At 39.9% G+C, this 24,914-nt stretch overlaps 1 protein-coding gene across 6 annotated transcripts in view; it reads left to right on the plus strand.

Moving 5' to 3' along the window:
- RBM47 (RNA binding motif protein 47) overlaps positions 1–24,914 on the plus strand; it is a 111,134-nt gene that overhangs the window by 30,916 nt on the left and 55,304 nt on the right. Inside the window, exon 1 of one of the 6 annotated variants that reach the window (XM_037897897.2) lies at positions 18,729–18,967. The exons of the other annotated variants lie outside the window; for them this stretch is intronic. The gene's annotated coding sequence lies outside the window, so the exon portion shown is untranslated. Of the gene's footprint in view, positions 1–18,728; positions 18,968–24,914 lie in introns of those variants that run through there. 6 annotated transcript variants of the gene reach the window in all.

A 24,914-nucleotide genomic window follows, 5' to 3' on the forward strand; every position in this document is an offset into this window, starting at 1 on the left:
CCAAGTCTTTGAGGGCTTTAATAATTAATACCAGAACCTTGGGTAAATTTGGAATTGGATAGGGAATCATCCACAAGTTACGCTTTCTGTCATCTCTGGTTCACTACAAGACTCCATCCCATCTTGGCGGATGATGACCGGGCCTCAGTTATCCCTATCTTTGTCACCTCTCCTCTCAGCTTGTCTACAGCAATGCAATATATCTGGGCATGAGGCCTTCCACACTTAGGAAACCCCAACTAGCACAGAACTGTGCAGCGCATCTTCTCAGCAACACAGGCTACCACTTGCACATCAAACCTGTCCTCCACTCTCTACACTGGCTTCTCACAGAATTATGAATCAAGTTCATGGTCTCAGTCCTTATTTTCAAATCCCTCCATGGCCTGGGCCCCACAGAATCTAAAAGCCTAAAGCTCCCGAATGGAGACCATAGCCAATAATTCTGCTCCTCTGGCACAATAAATCTTTCTACTGTAAGGGTAAGTCTAGTATATGGAGGAGACGGAACTTTCTCAGGGGGCTGTCCAAGACTGTGGAATTAACTCCTGAAGAAACTAAGAACCATCAAACGTCACCACCTTCTGCTCCAAGTGCAAGGCATATGTCTTTGACCCTGCCTTCTCTAACATACATATCAACATGTATATTAAAACACCCAACTAAAACAAGGCACTCTATTGCACATGCTTCTCCTGGAGAGAGGCTGAAAGAACAAACACGTGACAGATGCGAGTCACATTGCTTAATGCACTACTGGAAGGCACTTAGTTACTATGCTGGTAAGTGCAGTATAATAATTTATACAAAATAGAACTGCGTAAAATACAGAGCACAGGTGTGATGCGTTCTTGTGCATTGAGCACTATGCTACCTAGCAGGCAGGGCACTGCAGGGTAACTATGTGCAACTGCTCTAGAAAAGATGTTGCAATTCCAGCTCTTTCCTGGGCTAAAACAGGCCCTGAATATGCCAGATAGCTAGCTGGAGAAAATTTACATTTTTAGTTGAAACAAAAAACAGGGAAAATAGGAGTTTAAAAATAGAAACATGCAAGACCCTGCACTGTAGCAGCACTATGAAAAAACACACACAAACTTGATAACAATGTATTCATCCCTGCTGCTTTTGTTGTATTGGGCTTATGAATCTTGAATTAATATTCTTCTCTTAACTTTAGCTAATGTTTCCCCCCCCCACTTATGCACAGTGGTAAATACAGCCAGCAGGACTGGTAAACAGAAATTCCTGAGTTCTAATTCCAGTTCTAGAAAGTGGATCCCCATTTATGGTCTTGGATAAGTCACTTACTCTCTTTGCCTATTGTTTCCACATAACACCACTCCAACTCACAGGGCTGTTGTGCAAATTGTTTGTGATGTACTTTGAGTATGAAAAATACAAATTATTAAGTATTTCTAGGGTTGTGCCTCTCATGGTGCTGGAGTACAGGAGTCGATGGGAGAGCGCTCGGGCGTCGATTTATTCCATATAGACTAGACGCGATAAATTGACCTCCCCCGCTGGATTGATCACTGCCCACTGATCCAGCGGGTAGTATTGACATACCCTGAGTTTGGATACCATGCTTCCAGGAGCGCAGGAAATGATGCTGCAAAAACAGGCAGGACACTATGCCCCCCAAGGGAAGGAAGGGAGAAGTCTTGCATCACTCTTTAGTGCTCCTTTAGGTCACTGCATGGAGTGGTGTTAACCGACTCCAATGACAGACAAATTCAGCCCTTCTCCAGTGGAGAGAAATAGGCTGTATGAAGGATTTTGGAGAGAGGCATAGTAAAAATAGGGGAGGATAAATTTCCTTAAGTGGATCAAAGGGCTCCTTAGGAAAATATATTTGTTTTACTGTTGTCACATCCTTACTGGGAACTGGAGCTGATTTTGGATCTCTTAAATATGTCACTTATGGGTAGAAATAACCTACCCATGACAAATATATAAGTGATCTAGAAAAGTTTTTGTTGTTGTTTTTTTTTTTTTAAGAGTGGCATGGCCTTTTAAGAAAGAAAATGACCTTTTCAAAGTGCTTTAACTAAATTTACAAATCATGCAAACCTTTACTCATATGAGTAGTCCCACTGAAACCAGAAATCACTAGATATATAGGAATAATTTCATACCCTACTGACATAGAGCCATCTCGAGTATCTATTGCTTTGTATTTAAGTACCTGTGCTTAGATCTCTGGAGTAGAATGTCAGTGTACACAAATATTATTCATCAGTTCAGGACTAGGAAGTGATAAAAATAGTATGTCTAATTTAAAGTGCAAGGAAAATTTTAGGTAATCAGAAAAAAAATCTAATTTACTCCATCTGGAATTTTTTAGAATGCACCGTTTTTATTTAAATGTCCAGAAATTAATTTTCAGAGTAATCTTTTTATGATGGTAGTGGAACACTTATCCCAAAGATTTGCCCAAAGATGACAAAACTACAGAGCACATCTCATCTCTGTATAAAGACATTCTGGCTTGCGGAGCCAAAGAGCTATGTTGTATTTTGCTTTTCATTGCTTTATTAAAGGAAAGAGGCAGCCAATTATCACTTCCAAGGGCTCTTAGCAGTAATTATGGCAAATTACTCTTTTTTTTTTTTTTATGGTGTCATTTTCTTTGTGATTATCTGTCAAACTTTTTAGACTTTACCTTAGGAAACAGAGTAACAGCCGTGTTAGTCTGTATTCGCAAAAAGAAAAGGAGTACTTGTGGCACCTTAGAGACTAACCAATTTATTTGAGTATGAGCGATGCTCAAATAAATTGGTTAATCTCTAAGGTGCCACAAGTACTCCTTTTCTTTTTACCTTAGGAAAGTGGTGTGCTCTTTTATAAAGAGTGGTGTGGCCTTATAAGAAGGAAAATTACATTTTAAAACTTATCAGGATGCTCAGCTCTTCAGGCACCAAAGCAATCCCTATGCCACCAGTACTTTTCATCTGAAAATTCGTGTAAAGACTTGTGTCTAATTCAGTAGATACATTCTGCTTACCCAGAAACCCACTGTGATTTCAATGAGATATGGTATTATTAATTTCCAACCTTAAATGTGCAGCACTGTGTTCCTCTCCAGTGATGGCTGCATTTCAAGAGTGGGTGAAGTAATGCATGTATGCTGCAGTTTATCAAGTGTGTTGAGATCCTTCTAGATGAAAGACACTGTGTAAATATAAGTCATCAATATAAATAATACAACAGTGCATAGATATGATATCAAATACTAACCATCACTTCACAATACTTTAAGGTTATTTCAAAACACCAATAAGGTTTATATTTAGAGTCATACAGTAGGTTTCAAAAGATAAAGGCAAGCAGAAATAATTACAGAGCATCCTGTTTTCCACTTTGCAAACTCATCACATATGTTGACATTACTAGTATGATAACATTTTGTTTGGGTTCAGAACTTGATCTTGTATTTAGGATTGAATGACTCAAACAGCTGTCCTGCAATCTGAACTTCCTGCTTTAACATCTTTATGACAATCCAATGTTAAAATGACCCTCCAGGGACCCCCCCAAATTTGATCTACTTCTCCCCTCCTCCAATAGCTATTTGCAGTGCCCATACAATTTTTAAATGTGCTTTATTTCAAAACTTGCTTCAGTGGTCTTCCCCCCACCCCACCCCAAAAAAAATTCAAGTAGCCTGTCACTTCTGATTAATCCTCCAACAATAAAGCAAGGGGGGAGGGATAGCTCAGTGGTTTGAGCATTGGCCTGCTAAACCCAGAGTTGTGAGCTCAGTCCTTGAGGGGGCCATTTAGGGATCTGGGGCAAAAATTGGGGATTGGTCCTGCTTTGAGCAGGGAGTTGGACTAGATGACCTGAGGTCCCTTCCAACCCTGATATTCTATGATTCTATATATGCATAATGGAGACAAAAATTCAGTTCCCCTTAAAGTTTTCTCCTCTTCGCATGGAACAAATGGGTGCATTTAGATCCCCAAATTACCTGATCCATCCATCCATTTTAGGGACTTAGATCATTTAGCTCTTAAGATTCAAAGTGGCCCCTAGAGCTTTGGTTCTTGTTCAGATCCTGCCCAAGTTTAACACAAACAGCTATTTTTCATGAGATTTTGCCCTAAAGTGGCAGAAGTCTTGCAGGAACATGCTACTCTCCTGACATTTCTGCCCTTTAGTGCCAAAAGTTAGTGAGAACAGCTCATGAGATTCCAGTGTCGCTCATGTAAAACAAATCCAAGCCTGAAACCTGAACGCTAGTCTAAACTTAATCGCAACTGAGATCTAAACACCAACAACCTGGCCCATCTCTACTTATACATACAAGCCCAAATCTACCCTCCAGTATCCATACACAGCACCTATCAATTTCAAGGGAAGATGTATTGGTTTACATGGGGGCAGAACTGGGTCCACATGTCAAGTATCTGGCATACGCCAAAATATTACAATTTCTTCCTTCAGATAATCAGAGAAGGAAAAGATTCTAGAAATGTGTATGACAACAAGATGTACCGTATAAAGGGAAGTTTTAATCAACACATTTCCACTAACAACAGCATGATCCTTGGGAGAGCCATAATGAAAAGAAATTCAGTGTGGTTGTTGCAGTTCACAGTTAGATGTTTCAAAATTCATTTCAAAGTGCCCTGCCATAGTATGTATCCCCGTGGTGTGGTGGTTTTTTTTTTTTTTTTTTTTGGTGTGGTTTTTTTTAAATTTTTTTATTTAAACCTCTCTTTGCATGGAAAAATATAGTGAGACAACTTGAGCTGTAATGGGGGATCTAGAAGACAGCAATACCACAAAATTACTGTGAGAAATTTATATACTGGATAAATGCAGCAGTTTTCTGGTACAGAACATTGTGGTGTTCATCCCTTGAGCTCTCATACAATAGAATAGAACACTACAAGCATGAAGTATTACTGGCTATGTGTGCGTAAGAGTAAGTGATATCTAGTTTTAGTTCTTGCATAGAAGAGGAACAAGTTTTGCCACATAGTTGATATGCACATGTGATACAGTTGCTGTAAGAGGGTATTATTGATTCTCCTTGGCTTCTTTTATATGAAGATTCTTAATAAGTAAAAAAAATCCATCTAGCGCTACTTTAATCAAGAACAATGAAAAAGATACATTGTTCTCAGAAAAATCACTACTATCCAAAGCCCCTTCATCTCCCACTCTCTCCATCTCCGGCACTAGCAGAATCCTGGATCCTGTCCCCACCTCCCAACACTGCCTCTGCAGCTGCTCGTTCTCTCAATGCCCCCCCCCCCCCACCCCACTCACTCTCAAACCCCTCATTTCAGATTGTCCCCACACGATTGTCAGGCTTTCCCGCTCCTGCTCCTCTCACTTGCAGCCACTTCCACCCTACATACTCTCCTTCTTCAAACACCTCTCATCTGACTTTACTCTCTTTTCCCACTCCCCAAAGCTACCATCAACCATCCTCAACCAGACTCCTCCTCAGCCACCTTCCACTCTGACTAGAACACCCAGCTCACCCTATTCCTTTCCTCACAATCCACAACCTTCATTCTCAGTGAAATCAACTTCATTTGATGTCCCACCCCACCCACTAGTTTTCCAGCTCCTTACCCTCGTTTCTGTATTTGATCTTCAACTCTGAATCATTTATCCCTCTCATGGAACAATGACCTAGTCTTCACTAAACACTGTCCCTTCTCTGATCTTTGAATATTTGCATTTCCACTCTCACGATCAACTCATCTCCTTCAGCATTCCCCAGCTGCCTGACATCACCCCTCCTCCCAGCCCTTCTGTGACCTCCAATACATCTGTGTTTATGACTTCCCTACCTCTCAGTCTTCTCCCTGCTCTCTCCTCCTCCTCTTCTGGTGACAACTGTCAGATCCCTCTGCTCCACTATGTCCTCAATTCGCTTCCCTGTCTTTCCCAGGGCAAAGTCCATTCTGCCAGCCCTTGAGCCTGGGTCACTTCCAACAGCCAATTAAGTGCTGCTGAATGTCTCTGGTGAAATCCTATGACCGTGCAGATTTTCCCTACTGAAAATTAGTTCTTTCCTTCTTCAGTTCTGCATATTTCTTAGCAAACAGCACTATTTTTCCAACCTCACTGGCTCCCAATACAAGCCACCCCCCATATCACTTATTTACAACTTTTGATTCTCTCCTAAATCCTCCCCTCCCCTCCACTGCATCCTCCTGCTTAGGATCTTGCTAACTTCTTCAAACAGAATATCAATAAGATCAGCCCTGATTTCCCTCCTCTCTCCCTTTTTTCACTCTCATTTCCTTCCTGCCCTTTGCTTTTCCCTCCTCCTCCATCAGACATCAAGGTTTCTAACCTGTTCTCCTCCAAAACACCTCCATCTGTCCCACATTTCCTCCTGCAGCATCTCACTTGCTCTCACTCTCACCATCTTCTGAGTCCTCTCCTCTGGCTCCTTTATCTCACAATAAAAGCATGATCGGATTTCTCCTATCCTCAGAATGCGGACCCTCCACCTGACTGCCCCACAAATATCACCCCACTTGCCTTTTCACCTTCATCAACAAATCTCATCCAAGGGGCAGTTTACAACCACTGCCTCAACTCCCTCTCCTCCAACTTTACCCTGGATCTCCTCCAGATCAGATTTTACTATCTTCACTTCACTGAAAATGCTCATAACCAAGTTTTCTATTGACCTTTTCCCAGCCATATCTCAGGACCTCTACACACCATCCTAATCCTCTGTGATCTCTACCATTGCCGCTGCTGCTGCTCAGTGTCCAGCTTATATTTGGCCCACACTTGGCTGCCACAACACTGTCCTCTCCTGAGGCTGTATTACCTTTTTGAAGCCTCACTCCATACTGGGGTTCCCTCTGAGAGAGGTTCTGGAAGGAGCATGATTCCTCTGGAGTAGGGAGAGAGGGTGTCACGAGGGACACAGAATAAAGGATCCACAGTGTTTGTGGCCAGCTCTGCAGCCCCTCCACCTCAGTGTAATGGTGAACCTTTAACAAACACTTCTCCTTTAACAAAATCAGTGACCATCTGGTCAAACACATGAGAACAGAAAGGATTTCATCCAAATATTTTACAAATAATATGGTCAAAGTTCACCATTTTGCTGGCAAGACTGATTCAGTCTGAGCTTTTCCACTGAGCTGTAAAATCTCCATATACACTATTTTCTTATGCTTTATTCTTTAAAGAGAAATTATGTTCATCTTTTGGGATTCACTTACAGCAGCAAGTGCACTTCCTGAGCCAGAGAAAGAGGCTGTATATAATCAAGTATTTAGGACAGAATATTAAAGTTATATAGCAAATATTTGTCAGTGTTTAACCCTTAGGGTGCTAAGGCGTTTTTGTAGTTTGCTGCTAACATGATCAAATGGCTGCAACCTAATCAGAGTTCATATTCTCCATCCTGGAACAGAAGAATTAATGCATTATAAATAAGTCTTTTTATAATTTCTTAGAAGGGCTTACATTTTACAGCCCTTTATATTCAGTGGTATCTCCCAAAGCACTTTTAAAACCTAACATATCTCCCCTATGTACCTATACATATAACTCAGATTGTAATACAAATACATCATTGTATAGAATAAACAGTTTCTTTACTGTTTCAGAGAACTACAGTAATTTATCAAAATTGTAATCAAAACCTTCTGCACTAAACAGTGGCATATAATTATATAACTCATAGGAATAATACACACATTTTACATTGTAATTGAAAATGTCTAAACTGAAAAAGATGAAATGGAAGATATCTTTCTTCCTAGTATTACTTTTTAAAGAAGAAAAACTATGAAAACCACTATGACATTTTGGGAAAGTAATTTTTTCAAATTTTTAGTTTTCTAAGCAACAGACAGTTATCTATGTATATTAAGCAATTACAAACATCCTTTTGCCTTAGAACACATAAATTAATCAATCCCTTATTTTTGTGGTATTTTCGCTGTCATCTGCATCCACTGATAAGGGAATATGGTTATGAGAGTCTTCATTGCTCAGGACAGTGTATGTGGTACTTACAATAAAAACCTCAGGTCCTGATTTTGAGCTACACCTCATGAGCAATGCTGTTCTGGAGTATTAGCCAACGGATGGGGACAAAGAGGGCTATACACTTTTGTGTTTCTAAAATTTGGGAGATGGCCTGGTTTGAGCCACAGTGTAATATATAGCTGCTGCCCCCAGCCCCCAATGGAGCAATATCAACCCCTAGTTGCTCCTTGAGTACAAAATCACAGGCTTATGGTCCTTCAAGTCCTCCTAATGTGGGCCATCCAGGAGCAGGCATAGAATCTAGTCATATTCTGGTCCTGTATTAGCATCACTCAGATTTTCAGCATTGCTCAGCACTCAGCAACTCCCATTGAGATGCTTATGGCAAAATTTTCCAAAAATTTCAGCATCCAGTGTGCTCGGCTCTTTTGAAAATCTGGTTACTTATTTTGGTGCTGATAATGGGAGCCAAGTTCTTGTGAAAATCTGGCCCAGTATCCTCTTTTATTCCACTATAAGGCTATTTTCTGGTAGAACTGGACTCATCCACAATCTTCTTGTTGGGAAAATTCTTATCTAGTTTATGTTGCTATCATTACCTCTGACATAAAGTGCCCTAAACATTGCTATAGAGATTGCCCATTTTGGTGCAGGCTGCAAAGGAATTGAATGATTATGGATGGATGGATTCTGAACTCTATTACCATAGCTACATGTCACAAGACTCTATCACCATTTCTTCCCATGAATACTTTGTGGTTAGTCCCTCTAAAATCAATGGCACTATTTGTGGAATCTGGCCCTTAATAATTGAGTGTTCCTCCATATTCCATAGTTACTGTATAAAAGTATAAAACTAAAAGCAACTGTGAGAAATTTAGACTAAAATCAATTACATATAAATTCTATGGGCCAGAAGCTGAGCTGGTGTAAATAAGCATAGCTTCATGGAAATCAATGAAGCAACACTGTTGTTTCCCCCCTCCCCCCCACCATGAAAAAGTGCTTGGTCCTATGACTAATTTTATAGTCATAGTATAGAGCACAGATACTGAATTTTAAAGTATGACACCCATCTCAGCATAAAACGGAGGAGGAGTTGGTGGTTATCTTATAACCTTTAGCCCAGTGTTTAGAGCACTCACAGGATGTGGGAGATTCAAATTCCCCCTCTGCCTGATGGGGAGCAGGGATACAAGTGGAACAGCTTCAACAGAAGAGACTGAGAGACACCTACCCCAGAATACCCTATAGCCCAATGGTTAGGACACTCACCTGAGAGGTACTGCTCCATATCAGGCAGAGAGTGGATTTAAACATAGGTGTCCCACATCCTGGGTGAGTGCCTACCTAAGCAGTGGGTTAAACTCTAGAAGGGACCACTGCCAACTCTGATCCAGCAGGAGTGTTCTGATCATACCTCCCGGATCAGACCCTACAGGGAACACTTAGTTTGAAGATCACACTGGGGCATAAGTGTGAGGTAGGTGCCCAGGCATCAGAACTCAGGTGGCTTTGCATATGTCCAGAGGTGCCTACAGTTAGGTAGCAACTGAGTGGTGGTTTTGAGCATCTACATTTTGGACTTAGGTGCCTAGTTTAAACTCCGCATAGATTTGCGAGGTGTGGGTATGTTTGTGGTTTGTTTGTTTTTTAAAGTAGCTTGCTTCCTGGTTGAACTTTTCTAATTCCTTACTGTTATAAATGTGACCCCATGTGGTATGGTGCAATACAGCAACACATGTAGAAGCAAGCTGAACAGCTACAAGGAAGTATTTTGAAATACTGTCTGCAGTCAGAGCTTGCTGAATCACCATCGTAGCACTTTCCCACAAAATGCAGATAAAATCTAGACATTTCAAGAAATCTTTGGATCTTCTAACTGAAATGTGTGTATCTTCTTTCTAAACTTTTTTGTAAAAAGCAACAAGTAAAGAAGTGAGCAGACAAATATTTTATCTGTTTTTTAAAATTCCTTCTTGTGTGGGATGTTCTTTAAGCTGTTATTGCAGGATTTTGTACTTTTACCCATCTTTTGCTAGTCAGCTTTTTAAGACAGAAAATCTTCCTGGAAACAGAATTGCAAATAGCAAGTATTTTCTTCCATCAGCATTCAGTTTTTCTATGGATCGTGGACAATTTTTTTCCAAGTTGCATGCTCTTCCAGCCACAGATGACAGAAACCCTGCCTGGTGAAAACACGAATGATGCCAGCCTGTGGATCGGCCACTAGAGGAGTTATGTGAACAGCTATGCTATTATCTCCTTCTCCAAAAGCACTCGCACTGCTTGTAGGAGCACTCATTCTCTGCTCTGGGGAGGACTAATTTTGCACTAGCTCTGGACCTAGAGTTCTTTGTTCTAAACCCTTAGAGAAAGGCACTGAAGCTATAACCAAAGTAAAGAATAGGCACAGCAGTTGCAGTGGCTGAATTGCTATGGTGGCAGTGTAGGGTATGTCTATACTGTAGCTGGGAGTGAGCCTGCCAGCCTGGATAGACAGACTTTGCCTGCAGGGCTCACACTTAAAATAGCTGCATAGACATTACTTAGACATTGCAGCCCAGGGTCTCAAGCTTAAGGGGTCAGATGGGCCGCAACATCTACACAGCTATTTTTAGTGTGCTAACACGAGCCTCACTAGCACAACTCGGTCTCCCTGAGCTGGGAGACTCACTCCCAGCTGCGGTGTAGATTTGTCTGTAAAATCTCAACAAGCACAAAGTACTATGTTACAAGCAGAATACATGCTACCCTGGTGAGCACCATCTTGCTAAGGAGCAAGTTGCCAATGAATGCTCTTGATGCTTGTTTTTGTTATTATTTCCCCCTGTGGTAGAGATGCTTAGGGTCCCACATGGAGCCTCAAGGATAGATGCCCATTATCCTTTCTCCTTCATACCAGTTCCCTTACAGCTTCGAAGGGTTGCCAGTCCTTCTGCTCAAGAGGGTGGCATGCAGTTCCCTTTGGCATTTGTCAACTCTGCTCTGATATTTATTGGAGGGGCCACTACAGAGAAGAACAAAACACTCTTTTCTCCTGGGAGGGGAGATGAGTCTGAGCACATTATCTCTGCAGGGCTCACTGTTCTAATACGGTAAGCTCTTTATTATGAACATAAAACTTTTAAAGCTTCTACAGCAGCCATAAGGACTTGCTCCTAGTTGCCATGCTAGATTTATCTGCGCTTGGCTGCACTGTTTATCAATCTGAATATTGCCAATAAGGATGAAACACAAACATACCCTGAATGAAGTGAGAACTATTTATCATTTACTAACTAGTGCAGAAACTCATGGCAAATAGAAATGCACCCAATCAGGTATTTTCTCTGAAACACTTTAATTTTGTTGTTGTTGAGGCTATTAATATTTCCTGAGTAACTGACATTTAACTGATAATGCTTCTTCCAAAAGACTATGTATTTTTAGGTGCTTTTTCCATTTCTGAAATGTACACCTATTCTTGCCTCCAAACCAATCTGAAGATATAAATTTTCTGTCCTAAGTTAACATTGACTTTACAGTCAGAATGCTGTATGACACAACATCTCTTCCATTTCCAGTAAGCAAATATTCAAGTGTTATAATTGCCCTTGAAAGCTATGCTCTGTGACAAAGGTTGGACTCCGAGAAGAGAGAGTGAAATGCCAAGTTTCTGTGGGTCACAGTTTCTTCTGTCACTGATATGTTAATCAAAAACTTGCCCTTGGTTATCTGTGTAAGCATGATATGAGGAACTTTGGAATAGATGATGCAGAGATTAGATGAATTTCATGAGAAGTGTTTGGGTCACTCTGAATGTTGCAGAGCTGTGAAAAACTTCTGTTTGGAAACAGAAAAAAGAGGAGAAATGAAACTCAGTCCAGGCTTATCAATCCTTATAAATGGTTTGGAGAGAATGTGATCCTGTTTATAGATTTGTGCCAAAACTGTGAGAAACAACGTTCATCTCAGGCACTGTCTTACCACATCAAATAACTTTACCTCAATGTTTTCATCATCTTCAAAATGAATGTATCTTCTGACAGTGCTTTGCAGTGTTACTTACCTCATAAGTTTATGGTTGTACCAAGCTTTGAAATATTTAAGTGCTAAGTACCCTTACTGTTTCATTCCAAAAGCAGGTGAAACTCAATTGTTTTGGTTGAGTTTTGCTGTGAGGTTTGGCGCTAATTCCTTGGAAATTTGAGAAAAAATTTGCACAAACCCAAATGAATGAAAAACACTGAGTTTCACAAAGCTGTAGCTCCACACAAATAGGAGAGATACTTTATCACTTGTGTATCAACTTAACTTATTAATTAACAATAAGTTATTTAGTTCACACTATATCTCCCCAAATCAAGTGTGAAAAAGTGGTTTGTGTTGTGTGGCATTATAGTGATATGACTAATAAGATGCAGTGTGTCACTTCTACCAATCATGATGACTGAACACAAATTTGGCCACTTGACAGGCTCAACATTATTTCAGAGAGTGTGGATGACCCACTGGGGAACATGAGGTTTTGGCCATTCTTTCTATAACAGCTGCTGAATACTGGCCGGATCTACAGGAGCACACAAACTAATGTCAACCTGGTCCTTTAGCTCAAGCAGCAGAGTCTCATACTTTTTACCTCAAGAGCAATCCCTGATTCTGACCCAGCCAGGGGTGTCTTTACATAAGAGATACTGAGATGGTCTAAAGGAGTAGAAAATTTAGATTTAATTGACGTTAATAAGGAGAACCCTGGTCAGAAATTTAAAAAAAAAAAACTTTTGGGGGGGTCGGGGGGTTGGGAAATGCTGATTCATCAAAACTGAACTATTCACAGAAATATTATCAGTTTTGACACAACTTTTCTTGAGACTGTCTCTCAGGTCCAGAATGGATTTCCTGGTCAAAACAGAAGACAAAGTCCATGCATCTCTCACATCCTAGGTGAATGCCCTAACCATTGGGCTATAAAATCAGTTTCTTTCTCTCTGGCCCAACGAATATTTAATTATTTATAGCAAGTGAAACAGCTCCAACAGGAGAGACTGAGAAACACACTCCAGAATAGCCAACAGCCTCGTGGTTAATCCTACACTTGGCTGTTGGCTAGTGTGGGGTGACTCTCTCTCATAATTTCAAAGAACAAGTTAAAAATTACTTAGACAAGTTATATGTCTTCAAGTCACCAGGGCCTGTTGAAATCCATCCTAGAATACTTAAGGTGCTGACTGAGGAGATATCTGAGCCATTAGTGATTATGTTCGAAAAGTCATGGAAGACGGGTGAGATTCCAGAGGACTGGAAAAGGTCAAATATAGTGCCAATCTATAAAAAGGGGGAAAAGAACAACCCAGGGAATTACAGACCAGTCAGCTTAATTTCAGTACCCGGAAAGATAATGGAGCAAATAATTAAGCAATCAGTTTGAAGAATATAGAATCTAGAATATAATAAGGTGATAAATAACATAGATTTGTCAAGAATAAATCATGTCAAACCAACCTAATAGTTTTTTTTGACCGGGTAACAAGCCTTGTAGATAGGGGGGAAGTGGCAGATGTGGTACATCTTGACTTTAGTAAGGCTTTTGATACTGTCTCACATGACTCTCTTAAACAAACGAGGGAAATACAACCTAGATGGAGCTACTTAAAGGTGGGTGCAAAACTGGTTGGAAAACTGTTCTCAGAGAGTAGTTATCAGTGGTTCACAGTAAAGCTGGAAGGGCATAACGAGTGGGGTCCCGCAGGTATCAGTTCTGGTTCTGTTAAATATCTTCATCAATGATTTAGATAATGGTAGAGACTGTACGCTTACAAAATTTATGGACAATACCAAGCTGGGAGGAAAGATTGAAAAAAATTGGGTTTTGTTTAGTCCGGAGAAGAGAAGACTGCGGGGAGACACGATAATAGTTTTCAAGTACATGAAAGGTTGTTACAAGGTGGAGTGAGAAAAATTATCCTCTTTAGCCTTTGAGGATAGGACAAGAAGCAATGGGCTTAAATTGCAGCAAGGGCAGTTTAGGTTGGACTTTAGGAAAAACTTGCTAACTGTCAGGGTGGTTAAGCACTGGAATAAATTGCTTAGGGAGGTTGTGGAATCTCCGTCATTGGAGATTTTTAAGAGCAGGTTAGACAAACACCTGTCAGAAATGGTCTAATATTTAGTCCTGCCATGAGTGCAGGGGACTGGACTAGATGACCTCTCAAGGTCCCTTCCAGTTCTACAATTCTATGATTCATCCCCATGTGGAATTGCGGGGACGAAGTAGGAAGACATCTTAAAAACTGTTTCCTGCCCAGCTTTATTAATAGGCCACAGACTCCAGAGTCAGTAGCATGTTTTAAAAGGAAAAATGTAGAATTGTGACAAACTCTGGCAAACTTGTGTGTCCTATCTGAACTTGCCACAAGTCCTGTACAGACTCCAAGTGGCTAAGACTACTTTGGTCATTGCCCGTGATCAAATAAGCTTTTCTGTAGAAGAATAATTTGCATGTACATAGCTCCTCCCTTAGGAGAGACCCAGTGCTCTCTATCTGTAATGAATTAAAATTCACAACACCTGTATGAGTTACAGATGGCAAAAATGAGACACAGAGAGGTTAATGCGATTTGTCCACCATTACACAGGAAGCCTGTTGCAGAGCTGGCAATCGACCCCAGGTCTCCTGACTCCCCATCCTATGCTTTAGTCAAAAGACCACGCTTCCTGACAGAAAGGAAAGCAAATGTTTTAAAGCAGCTGTGGAGTGCCTTGCTCTCAGGAGAAAGAAAAGGAGTACTTGTGGCACCTTAGAGACAAACAAATTTATTTGAGCATAAGCTTTCGTGAGCTACAGCTCACTTCATCGGATGCATTCAGTGGAAAATGCATCCAATTAAGTGAGCTGTAGCTCACAAAAGCTTATGCTCAAATAAATTTGTTAGTCTCTAAGGTGCCACAAGTACTCCTTTTCTTTTTGCGAATACAGACTAACACGGCTGTTACTCTGAAAGCTCTCAGGAGAGAATCCAAGATGATTGGGATTTAACAGCACCCACACACTAAGCACTGCACATTTTTGTAGAGTATCCCTTGGCATCACCACAATGACCAGTTGATATGAACTGAATTAAATATGAATTGTCTGCAGATGTCAAGGACCACATTAATACCAGACTCCCATCCTGTATGGACATGGGCTGCTGGAATGACATTCTTAAATACAAAATGCTGAGAGAAGCTCATCAGAATCCTCCCTCTTTCTCCAACTTCCAGGCAAAGGTCAGGTTATGTAATGGGAAGTCTTTTGGGAACATCAGGAGTGAGTGAAACTAATAAAATATAATTTCTACATTGTCCCTAGCAACTGCTACCACAATGACGGTTTCTGAGAACTATCTAGGCTCATTTACATATGGGCAGGGCTGTGCAAATAGTGCAGGGTTCAGTTACAAACCAAGCTCAGTTTGCGTTCAGGGATTGCCAGTGAACCAGCCCCTGTAGGTTCACATGCAGACTTAAGTTCTGTGACCACAAAAGGCAAACGGGAGCCCCAACTCTCATCTATTCCCAGGTCAACCCATGTTCTATCTTTGTGGCACACAGGAATGCCAGCAATAGGGCTGGGCAAATGACTTTTCAGTTCACTGATCATTTTAAAAAAAATTCATTTTGGGTCAGCTAATAAATGAAAATTTTCACCATTTCTGGCAAATCAAGAAGTCAAAAAAAATCATGTTAGGTCAAACAAAATATCTTGTGTTTTGATTTTGAGCATGTTTTTAATGTTTAAAATAAAATTAAAGGACATTTCTAAATGAAAAGTCATTTTGAATAAAAATAGTTACATGTTTCTATTTTTTCAAAATTTGTTATTGTTTGTTTTTTGATTAAAACAATTTGGCAAAATCAACACAAATTTTCTAAATTGTTTTACTGATGCCAAATCTGCATTTTCTCCAAAAAACATTGGTTGAAAAACTTCACCCAGCTCTAGCGAGCAACTGACCAATCCTCTCTCCTCCCAGCTGGCCTCTCAGTCCTTCTCCTTGTCTTCAGGGGCTGCCTAAAATTCTTTTGAGTATAAAACAAAGCATGAGGGTAGACTTTGAAGACTACAACAAAATTCCCTGGATGTTGTATTTTTAAACACATTTGGCCTGGAAACTGAAGAGGATATTCAAATTATAAACTGTCTTTACAAAAGTCTTTGCTTAAAACATGTAAAAATAAAATGTAATTTAACATCGAAATGTCAGTGACCTCCAGGTTTACATGTGTTTTCTGGGGTTGGAGGCAGTTGCATGTGCAAACTTCAGCATCAGCCCAGGTATGTAAACTGTTCACCTGCCCACGGCCCTTTTCTCATTACTCCACCCTGAACTGGGACTGGATTATCCAAAAAATAGCAATTTGCCTTTATATTAGCATAAGAATAGCATCCTGATGAAAAATTATCCGTACTCTATGTGTCAGGAAACCCCTTTGATGTATTGAGAACTAAGGTGTTGCCTGTGATTTACCATCTGCAACACGCTCAGTGAACCTCTTCATTGCTGCTGGTGATATTGCTACCACTTGCACAACTCAGTGTCTTATCTTCATATACGTATATAGAAAGCTTCCTAGGTTGTATATTTGCCCCTCTAATTTACAACTGAGAAGGACCAGGAAACTATTCTCCCTTTCTGTGACACAGCAGGATGAGTCTACTCAAAGTCTGGTTGCCGATTGGAATGCTAACAAATTCATATGCGATCATGTGTGTCAGATACTATTCTGTACATTAGTCATGCTCCTACTGAGCCATTGGCAGAACTTTCCAAATGCCAGTGGATTGAATTAAAGTAACTGTAGGAGGACCTAGTAGACAGAGAAAAATCAAAAGTAGAGTTGGGATTAATTTTTCATTAGAATTAACCTACCAACCTAACCTGATCCTTAGCTGGTCTAAATTAGCATAGCTCCATTGAAGGTAATGGACCTTCTCCAATTCACTCCAGCCGAGTATCTGACTTAGTGCAAAATCCACGCTATACATAAAATCCAGAACATTGGAATACTCATTACCGTCATGTATACATTATGAAAAACAAGCCACCAAACAGATTGTTATAGATAGCTTGGATGTATGTATCAAGTGATTGATTAGATTTAATATACATATATTGTGACAAAGTGCTGTCCTTGACTCCGTGGGTCCCGTGTTTCCTGGAGGATTTCGCTAGCCTCAGAGGCTCACTGTGACCCGCCATGTAACCCTTCTCTCTCTAGAGACAAGGGTCACAGTCTACTGAGCCATTTTCATCATAAGCCAGCGAGGGGTGAGGAGAAGTTATCGTTCCTTGCACAGTCTCTGTTGTCTCCCAGTTTCAGTGATTAATCAGGGGGCAAAGGTGTGGGGGGGAACCCGGGCCCACCCTCTACTCCGGGCTCCAGCCCATGGACCGCAATAGTATCAGCTATGGTAGCTGACCTTTTAGAAACATGACATGTACAATTTCCTGGGCTACTTCCCCCACAGCAGCCCTCACTTCCTCAAGCTCCACTTCACCCTTACCTCAGGGCCTCCTTCCTTTGTGCCTGATATGGTGTGTACTACTCAGTCTCTCCAACAGCGCAACTTCCTCCCACAGCTCCTGACATGCACACCCACCTGACTAACTGGGAGGCTTTTAACTAGTTTCAGCCAGCCCCTGATTGGCTTCAGATGTCCCAATCAACCTAGCGTTCTCCCTGCCTTCTGGAAAGTTGTTAATTGGCCCCAGGTGTCTTAATTGACCTGGAGCAGCTGCCATTTCACTTATCCTGGTACTAGGGATTTGTTTAGCCTGGAGCTAATATATCTGTCTCCCACTACTTTTCCATAGCCATCTGGCCTTGCCCCGTCACAATATATATATATTTGTACAATGTAGGGACCATAAAGAAATCAAATTAGACAAAATAAATCAAACTTACCCAAAACAAGATAGAACACAGCAGACAATGTACTGTCTCAAAAATACAACACTTACTGATGGGGGGGAAAAAAGATTTTTTTTGTTGGCTCGTGTGCATGTGTCTGTGTATCAGGAGTTAGTGAGGGTTCGTCTATGCTATTGCGCTGTTGTGTATGATTCAGTCATCTGTTTAAACCCTCGCTGTCATTTTCAAGTTAGTTCACTGACCTCTCCTCTTTTGTGACCAGTGGTGTTACTTTGTCAACTCAGATAGTTTCACGGTTTTAATGCCAGCTGGTTTCTGCTGTCCTCCATTTGTAATTGTTAACTTGAATGGAATGCAAAAACTCTGGTTTGGGACTAGTAGAATTTTAACTTTGGGTAACTTCAGGGAAGCTGAAAAGCGGGCAGGTTTTCTTATTAGGAAAGCACCTTGTTGAGAAGTTCCTTTTACATTCATTTTACTTGTCACTGTGATTTGGTTCTGTTCACATAATTTTACTGTGCGATTTCAGAGTACAGTAGGGCTGGTTATGGGGTTTTTTTTGGTTTCTTTTAAAGTTGTAACTGTCATTGGGATGACTGTTCCTATACTGAGGATTTATTTAGAAAAGATATGCTCCACTTTATTAACTGTTCATCAGTTTTCCTGTTAGATATGCCTAGGTTTGCTTGCAGATTAGAACAATAAAGAAAAAGGTTATCATGATTTACTCCTTGAAAAATATTTATTAATAGTCCTGCTGATGTAGTTTTCCCCCCAGCACGCTTCTCTCATATCCCCCTTTCATATTAGGGATTTTTTATTTCGGGGAAAGGGGGAGTCAAAACAGGGTTTCTTTGCTGCATTTACAGTGCTCTGTACTGCATATATGTTCCTTTGTGACCATGATACCGTGTTCTCGCAATGGTGTTTGCATGGAGGGTGGGACAGAAGGTTGCTTAGTGTCTCGTAAAACATTTACCAAAAGCAGTCAGCCATGGATTTGAAGGGCATTCCATTGCCAAGCTGCCTGTGGGAGGGGAGAGAGAGAGTGAGAGAGCACAAGAGCACACCAGGTACTTGCCAGGTACTGTTTCATACTTTAATTTTTCTTGAGTTAGAAATTCAAGAAGAGCAATGGTGTTTGACTGTAAAGGTTGCTAAAGGTTTACATGGCAGAACTCGAAAATAAAAACAGTAACTAGCATTTCTCTTTATAGTTTGTTTTTGTCAAATATAATTCAGTTACAAATTGTGATCTAAGCCATCGATTGATCAATGTCTATTTGCTTTTGGGTTTTTTTTTTAAATGCAGAAGTAAAATTCACAAGAATTATATAAGTATTGTTCTTCATATGGTTGAGGTTTTCTAATGAATTAAACCAACTGGACTCAGTTTGTCCTGTAACCAAAGGGTTAGAACAAGAGTCAAGGCTTCTAAAATAAAATGTGTAATCCAGTGATTGAAACAGGGATGTGGTTAGTGACTTGCTCTGTAAAGACATGCTAAATGTTGAATCTAGTTTTGCTAAAAGAGGCAACATGACAAACTTTTTCAGGATTTTTTCCTGTGCTGTCCAAGTTACGAGACATAGACAAATCAGAAATCAGATTTATAACTTTTTTCTAATATAATCCACATATAGAAAAGACAGAAGTGAAGCTGAGTAGTTTCAAAGAACTGCTCTAAGAATATTATAGATAAAAAAATATATCACAATGATACAAGCTGATTCAACCAAATGGTAATAAGTTCTCCTTCTGTAATGTTATAATTTGATAATTCTAACATGCCTTGAGATATAAGCCTTAATAATGACCGAACCACCCTACCCCCATGATTTCCCAGTTTGTTCTCAGGTAATCACAAGAGGTGAATTTTCAATAATAGCTTGATGTGTAATAAATATTAAATGTGTGATAGGTAAAATTCTGTGATTATCTACAATATGTTCTGAATCCAAAGAGGGGAGGTAAAATAGGGAAAATATATCACTAGAAAGGGAAAATCTGTTATTTCTTTAGAGGGGAAAACATGCTACAGCATCTGTTGTTTCAGATTTCCTCCTCCTAAGTCAAACTCAATGCAACATCCTATGCAGTTTTGCTTTAATACCTCTCTGATGTGAGGGAACACTCTCTAGATCTGGGTGTTGCTTACTGTACTCACATGGTAAAGAGTAGCCAGATTTAGTAGATAAACTTTAATAGCATCCAGCACCAATGGCTAACAGCCCTTGCAGTATATTAAAAGTTGCTTAAACCAAATGTGATGTTGATGTATCATGCTGCATGGGGCCACTAAAAAACTAGTACAGAGTGCAGTGGTCACAGCTCCTGCAAAATAGTGAGACAATTACTGGAAAAAAAGATATCTGAAATCCCACAACCCTGAGGTGTAAATAAATGAAACAGGCCTTCAGAAATGTAAAGTCTAGGTAAAACCAGCACCCTAGTCTTTCAGCTATTGCATAGAAAAGCAACCCTTGTATTAACAACAATCCAGGGGGCCACCAGTGACTTTCATTTCTAGATCTCATTGTAAATGTGAGTCTTGTATTTGCATCCAAATAATTTTCTGTCAATGTCAGAGTATAAATTGGGCTGATATAGTTTAAGAACTTTTGGTTACAGTCTTTAAAGATTACAGATTTTATCTCAGCGCTCAGGGACTGGATTAAAAAACGTAAAAATCTGAAACAAAAGAGAGCAACGTTATCTTGCCTATTGTCATGTGATGATAGAGTTCTAGCAGGTCACCATAAGGAAGAATTAATGGATTAAATAGAAGGGATAAGACTGTTGACAAAATTTGTTCAGTCTTTCAGTCCTGTTTACACTTCGAAAGACCTACTTTGGTGGGATTCCAAACACTGTATACCTATGAATCTTCTTTCCAAATGTCTGTGCAGGAATGCAAAGAAACACCACCAAATAGATATAAATTTCAATTGAAAGAGGCCATAATAGTTAAAAGGTCCATGAGCAAAAGCTGCTGTCCATAGTTTGCTGTCATACAGTGGTTGCTCGTAAACCTTTTCCAATTTTGCCTTGGATAAATAGAGAATGTTACTTCAGGATATGCAGTATTCCCTATATAACAATATCAAATTATTTTTAACTTTTCCCTGTACTTTCTTATCCTGTTTTAGGGATTACTGCAAATATGGTTGAGACACTTTTTAACTCAGGCATTTGAAAAAAAATAATTGTGATTTGCTGTATCAGAGGTAACACCAGTCAAATACCACTGCAAGCAGTGGAATTGCACAGGTATTATTGAGATCATAATTGGGCGTGCAAAACCTTTACTATGGGTGATAGTGTATGAATTCGAAACAATCCAGCTTTATTCTCAGAGCTTAGGTTGTTTGCAGGACTGGCAATTAGAAAAAAATTTTTAAACTGAACTCATGTGATACAGAAATCATTGATAGACCAAAAACCTTAAAATTAAATGGAGCCCACAATGCCATTTCTACAGCGTCACTTTTCTGAGCAGCAAGTATTGCACTTTAAGTTTCCATGGAAATTGATATTGAAAGAGGAAGATTTCTACTCATAATTGAATAGGACGTACTTGTAATCAATGGTCACATTCAAACTGGACCCAGTCTCTTGAGTTATTTTGGAAAATGGTGATATTCCCTTAGAACACACTTCTTAGGGACTGGATGATAATGGACAAAGTCCAAATTCTAATCACAGTTGCCAAATCCAAAAAACAGCAGCAATGACAAATCCCGCCCTCTCTCCCTCCTAAAAAAATATACTGGGCATGATCTTGCACCTACTGAAGTGATTACCAGAACTGCTATTGATTTCAACTGGAGCAGAAATGGACCCTTTAGTGTTTGCTATGGAATTAACATGTATTCTTTTCTTTCGTTGGTTTTGCTAATTTACTGTGTGTGTGTGTGTGTTTTACTGGCATAGGGCATTACAGTTTCTTTACAGGGAAAGGGGAAGTTTTCAAAGGTACAAGGAAAGAACAGTATTTATTTGGAAGTGTGTTGAGTTTGAATAAACTAACCACCAAGAAGCTACATTAGTATACAAACGTTTTAATGAATTAGATAAACACTGTATTTTTTAAAATAAAATTTTAATGTGATGCTATCAGCATCAAGACAAAATGGTGCCAATTAAAGATGTGCATGTTCACTTTTGTTCAGTGTTTGTGTGCATTGAAATTGGGACACAAGCATTCATGCATTTTAAAAAAAACCTTGCTTGCATGTGTCAGGGATTTGCATTCCTAAAGTGGCACGTGTATGTAAGTATGTCTTTGAACATTTGGGCCATATTTAAAGTATTAATAGTGGCCAATACAAAAACTAAAAAGAAATGCAAACAACTGAATCTTTACAGTGAATGGCAATTTGATAGGACATCTCACAGAGAAAAAAGAAAAAAATCAGCTATCGCTACTGTAAGAACAATATTGTAAACTGAAGACCCGGGACAAATTCTGCTCTAAGTTACACTAGTTAAAAGCCAAAGTAATTCTACTGAAGTCAATGGAGTTATTCTGGATTTATACTTACGTAAACTGAAATCAGAACCTGATCCACTCTTTGCTAAGCCTCCTAACTTCAGTGCAACTCACTATTGTGATAACATTACAATATAGTTTAATTTTATATAACGTCTTTCATACAAACTGTATCCCAGAGTGAGTTACAAAGTTCCTAATGAGAGAGGTCACAGTATAGTATAAATCATAAACCGCAATGTAGACTCTTGGCTCAGATCCTAAACCCTGTAGCAGCCATTTTGTATCAGTTCCTAGAAAATAATCCAGTCCTGTGTCTCGCACCCCATTTGCAATGTGGCTTGCTCTCCCAGAGGTCTCTGGAAGGTGCATTTTAATGAGTCAGACTGAATATTTGTGCCCCCATGTCCCGCAAATAACCAGACCTCCTAACTGGCTCAGGAACTGCAATTGTCTCTGCCCCTTGCACTTCTGTCAAGCACAATCTTTGTAAATTGTGTGTGTCCTTTGAGATTGTGGCAAATTGTCAATCTGCTCTCTGCTGGGCAAAGATTGCGTCTTCCAACATTCTGTTGCCATTCTACTGTTCATTCCAGTGCCTGTTATTCATTCTAGTATTCTTGCATTGCAATTGCTATGCAATCAAGAAGATAGTTATTATGTAGGATCAGGAAGAATAGACACAAAATGTAATCTACACTAAGATATTTAGTAGTAAATCTATTTGATATGACACAACTGCTCGCTCCCCACCCCTGTGTGTCTGTCTGTCTGTCTCTCCATACGATCTTTTTATTTAAGAACATATTCAGGGACGGTAAAACTTAACACTGCTGTTTTAATATTTATTAATTTTTTCACGTGTCTTGAAAGGGGAACTGCAAACACTTTGAGCCTAGGACTAAAAGAGGAGTTTCACTGCAGCTGTTGAAAGTACTCCTGCATGTTCTATTGAAATGTTGATTTTAGTATCTTCCCACACTTCTTAGTGAATCAAAACAGGTATCTCCATTTATATCACACTGAAAGGTCGGACACCATGCCAGACAATCAGTAGAAAAGGTCCCTGCTCCAAGAAGCTTACAGTCTGGAAGTCAGACAGGACACAAATGAGTATGATGAACATGGGTCTGGGTTGTGCTCAGACAGGGTTATGTGAACAAGGTTATGGGGTCACTCTGTTAATTCATGATGAACAATATAAAGTGTGTCTATATTTGTCAGGGGCCAGCCAGCAGTAGAGCCAGTCTCTGGGCAACCAGTGAGCCCTGATAGAAGTTGTCTGATTGATCACAGGGGTATCCAGGCTGATACATAAGCTCAGTAGCTGTCCAGTGGCTGCTCAATGCATTCTAGCCTGATGCTGTGCTTGGTCCTGTCCTGGCCTCCCCTATCTCCAGCCTTGCTCTTGCTTCAGCCCCAGGGTATACCAGCTCCCACCTCTAGCCCCAGCTCCTTCCTGATCTCTGACTTCTGGCTCAGACTCTCAGCTCCACCTTCTGCCTACAACTCCAGCTAGCCCTTCAGCTTATAGAATCATAGAATATCAGGGTTGGAAGGGACCTCAGGAGGTCATCTAGTCCAACCCCCTGCTCAAAGCAGGACCTAATCCCCAACTAAATCAAAATAGATATTGAACAAATATCAGCTTAGGCTATGGCCTCTCATTCCTGGCTATGACCCTTGGCTTCGCTCCTGGAACCCACCCCATTTGGATTCAGCTCAAACTGGTAGGCCTGATTCTTGCTCCAACTGCTAGGCTAGACTGCCCATGGCTCAATTGTTGACAATATTTTAATTAGTTCACTTCTTTAGACTTAACACAAAAAAACTTTTACTTGGGGGAGGGGAACTGTCTTTTCCTCTTATGGCAACAATACATTACTGAAGGGAATTTTTTCCCTTTCTCCTCTAGAACTGTAAGTATATTTGTGTCACAACAGGCTGTACCACAGTGGGATTTGCTCTCTACATTGAGGCTAATGGAGCTATTAAAGAGCAAACCTAAGAAAGTGATGATTTAAATAAACTACATAATTTAATACCTGCACATTTCCGAATGTGAACAAATACTTACGTCCTCCACCTCCACCTCCAATTTCACTTTTGCTAAAATAATAATCTGAACAAACTAAAGGAACTCTTAAATCACTGCTCAAAATGAAATGCAGTTTCTATTAAATGAAGCACTTTTAATTACCTACAATATTAATTGCCTACAATATTATGTGCAGTTCCCAATTATGTCAATGAGAATTGCTTGCATAGATGGAGGCAAGATATTCCTCTTATTTTTCTTCCTTTGTGTTCTTTGATTAGGAATATTTTCTGTGCACTTTACTATTATATAGATTTGACTGAAAGTCAAATGCTGCAATGAGCAGAGGACACCATATAAGCCGGATGGATATAATTGGCCACCTACTCAAGAAATAAAAATATGATTAAATATTACATTTAAATTACAAATGGACCCAACTGAAAGCCAAGATCTGAATACCTCTGAACTCTGGGGAGTTCTTATCTGAATTTGATGGCT

This window comes from Chelonia mydas, chromosome 4 (assembly GCF_015237465.2).
Source record: "Chelonia mydas isolate rCheMyd1 chromosome 4, rCheMyd1.pri.v2, whole genome shotgun sequence".
Lineage (NCBI taxonomy): Eukaryota > Metazoa > Chordata > Testudines > Cheloniidae > Chelonia > Chelonia mydas.